The sequence below is a fragment of the Bombus terrestris genome, chromosome 17, assembly GCF_910591885.1.
Source record: "Bombus terrestris chromosome 17, iyBomTerr1.2, whole genome shotgun sequence".
NCBI classification, from domain to species: Eukaryota; Metazoa; Arthropoda; class Insecta; order Hymenoptera; family Apidae; genus Bombus; species Bombus terrestris.
Genome location: NC_063285.1, coordinates 3,939,480 through 3,943,114, shown reverse-complemented (window position 1 = coordinate 3,943,114; position 3,635 = coordinate 3,939,480). Strand labels below are relative to the sequence as shown.

The window sequence follows — 3,635 nt, the reverse complement described above, 5'->3', positions numbered from 1 at the left end:
TGTCCTTTTTAGCTACCACCTAAAACGCTTGACTATTCTCACCGGATATATTCATAGCCAGGCTTTTCAGGTATTCATGGAGCACGTCCATTTGGCACTGTGCCTCCCCCTCGTCTTTACAAAGCAAGACGATATTCATCAGCGAAGGCCAGCACAGGAACCTGAATCGTCTTTTGCTCTTATTGTGGTTTTCTACCCTTTATACATTGCTTCTATCATTTCGATCATAGGGGTCGGAACGCCTTTTCTCGCCAGGCAAGGTCTTATCGCCGAGTGGAGTATTGTATCAAAAGCCTTGGAGATATCCATAATTACGTATATCCTCCCCCTTATTTTTCTTGCTGTAATTTAAGGGCGCGTTTAATAGTTCGATGTTTATTTTACATCCGCTCTCGGATGAAGCTTTTTGCTTTAAGTTTTAAGCGATAACCCCTCTTAACCTACCGACGAGGACAGATGAGAAAATTCGGCCGAGAATAGCCAATTTTCCACTTTATTTCCATCTTTATTAGTTTTAGGTATTAATGTGATCACATCTTCCTTCCATGTGGTTGGAAAATAGGAATCATACCATAATATACTAAACAATTTAGCAATTATTATGGGCAGGCCAGGTATTTGGAGATGTTGCTTTAGTAACCCGTCTGCCGCTGTTTTATTCCTAATTCTTTTGATTCTGTCACCTATTTCCTCGACGGCGATCGGCAAAAAATAATCGCATAGTGACAACTCGGAGGCTCTGCTTCCTGGCATTATGGGATTTGCAGGTCCAGTTCTACCCCACAAATCCTCGTAGAACCTCTTCACTTCCCTTGCGTCTGGCGGTTGACTGGCTGGTTCCCAATAGGCCATATCATTATTAACAATTACATCGACCAACTGTTTTGAACATTTTTTAAAAATCTTCTGGCAACATGCGTAGGAGTACTTTTCTCTTTGATTTCTACCTGATCTCTTTGCGACCCTTGTACTAATAATCACAAGGATTATCAAAAACTTCAAAGAACGCATGGGTCGGCAAGATTGAAAATATATATAATAAATAACATATAGTATAAATGTAATATATAAAAATAAAAGATATATATACACTCCTCGGTAAAAATATAGCCCAAGTGTGTTATCTTTAATTTCTCAATGACGCGTGTCAAATTTTTCGTCTGTAACGTATAATATCAAAACATTATGAGCTCAGAATATGCGGTTCGTTGAAAATAGTTAAAAATATTATGAGGTTTAATGTGTAACAAAAAAAAATTGTTTTATTTATTTTATGAACAAAATGATAGCACATTTACAATAAGAAAATAATAATCAATATAAATTGGAACTAACAATAATTACTTATCAAATATATACACTTATTTAATAACGGGTACATCCTCCTTTGTTTTCTATTACTTCTATTGTACGATTTGCCATCGATTTATATAGATTCTGGATATAATTTTGACTTAACGTATCCCATTCGCGTACAATTGCATTTTTTAATTCTTGTACATGTTGATACTGCTTTCCATTCGCATATACGCCGCGAACAAGTTCTGCCCAGCAATTTTCAATAATATTCAGGTCCGAGGAGCGTGCGGGCCACGGCAAAATAGATATATTATTTTCATTAAAGTATGATTGAACCAATCTTGATGTGTGTACAGATACATTATCTTTTTGAAAGATGTAATCAGTTCCAGAAATGCGTTCTGCGTGATTATTTATTTGTTCTTCGATTAAATTTATGTATCGAACACTATTCATTCTCCCATCGATGAACTTGATACTTGTCTTGCCAAAATAACCGATGCCGACCCAAACCATCACGCTCTTTCCTCCCATTTGTCGTCGCATTGCTGACATTGTCTCTTTTCTTGTGTCATGAAAATAATATTGGAACTCATCAGGACCATCCAAGTTAAATATTTTTCGTTTGAAAATAGTACCCTTCTCCATTTCTTTTTCCCATGCATTCATTCTTTTGCAAAGCGTAAACGTTCTACTTTATGTTTCGTTGTTAACAAAGGTTTCTTTTTCAATTTTAGCCGCTTGATATTTTTGCAGGATAGTAGAACTCGAAGAACACTTGAAACACTCGCACTAACATTAGATTTTTTAGTCCAGTACTTTTCCTTCTACCATAATCTTCAATATTTTTAAAGAAATTGTGTATTACTTTACGACTTCATCTTACTACTTCCGATATTTTTGTTACTAGGGAAATCCTCATGGACACCCTCCCCTCGATTCTTCTGGTCAGCGGTGGGGTAGTGTCGGACTTTACTTACTAAATCTCCACGGTGGACCACCTGACGCTCAGCTGGAATACCCCGGAACCTCTTTCGAAATACTGCGGGAGCACTCTTGTGTCTTCTCCTGTCTGAGGGAGTCGTTCCTTGGTTAGTTCGGGCATTAGGAGGGATCATCCCTCTCAACGCTATCCCTCCTTGGCGTGTCGGCCCCTATGATCACCTAGGGCGGCGCAGGGTCGTTCTTCGGCGCGGAACTCTGCCTCTCACCCTCTCCTGCTCTGTTCGTTCCTTTACGAGCTTTACGTCTTCGCAATATGAGCGGACTGCGAGGAACTCTTGTTGCCCCCTCAACATCGCTTTCACAACTGAGGAGGGGTCTAATCTCCCTCCAAAAAGATCTGGTAAGTGTCGCCGAAAGGTGATAGTGCCTTACCATTTATATATGTTCCATCCTTGTCTACGGGAGTGATAAACGTCTCTTCTTTCATATTACACTTGCTACTGATAACTGTTGCTATTTTAGTTCAAGAATTGGCTTTTCTACAGACTCATTTAATTTTTTTCCACGTCCCACATAATTACAAATTTATATAATATTATACTGTAATATTTACTCGTTGATAAATCCTGAACTACTAATTTCTAAACATATTAACAGAGTGTGCTATCATTTCGTTCTTAAAATTTTTTTTTTTTTTTTATTATTTATTAGAATATTTACAATCAATTCTCGTTGAGAATTTTCAGTAACTTAGTTTGGCGTGATACAATGACATGGATTATAATAATTTTATATTGTTGGTTCTAGTAGAAACTAAGGATTTAATCTAGAGGGTATTTTCTTTTTAGTCTGCGGATCTGGTCCGTCGTGTCCAGTAGTTGGGTGACTAGTGGGTTGTGGTGGTTGTTGACTCTTGTGTTATATCTGCTTCTGAATTTGTGTATTTCATCTTTGACTGTAGGTATCTTGAGGTCACGGTGGATTGTTTCGTTGGTAACATACCAGGGTGCATTTAATAGGAATCTTAGCGTTTTCGATTGGAAGCGTTGGAGTATTTCAATGTTGGAATTACTTGCTGTTCCCCATAGTTGGATTCCGTAGGTCCAGACAGGTTTTGTTACGGCCTTGTAGAGGGTTATTTTGTTCTGTATGTTTAGTTTGGAGCGTCGGCCCGTGAGCCAATAGAGTTTTCTTAGTTTTTCCTTTAATTGCTTTGATTTCTCTGAGATATGTTTTTTCCAAGTTAGCCTCCTGTCCAGGGTCATGCCCAGGTATTTTACGGAGTCCTTGCTTGGGATTATTGTGTTGTTAATGGTGACCTGGGGACAGGTTTGTTTTCGGAGCGTGAAGGTTACATGAGAGGATTTTTTTTCGTTTATTTTGAAGCCCCA

At 38.2% G+C, this 3,635-nt stretch overlaps 1 non-coding gene across 1 annotated transcript; it reads right to left on the bottom strand.

Moving 5' to 3' along the window:
- Positions 1–2,633: 2,633 nt before the first annotated feature.
- LOC125386826 lies at positions 2,634–2,738 on the bottom strand. The gene has a single exon (XR_007227265.1). It is a non-coding gene; the product is annotated as a U6atac minor spliceosomal RNA (small nuclear RNA).
- Positions 2,739–3,635: the final 897 nt, after the last annotated feature.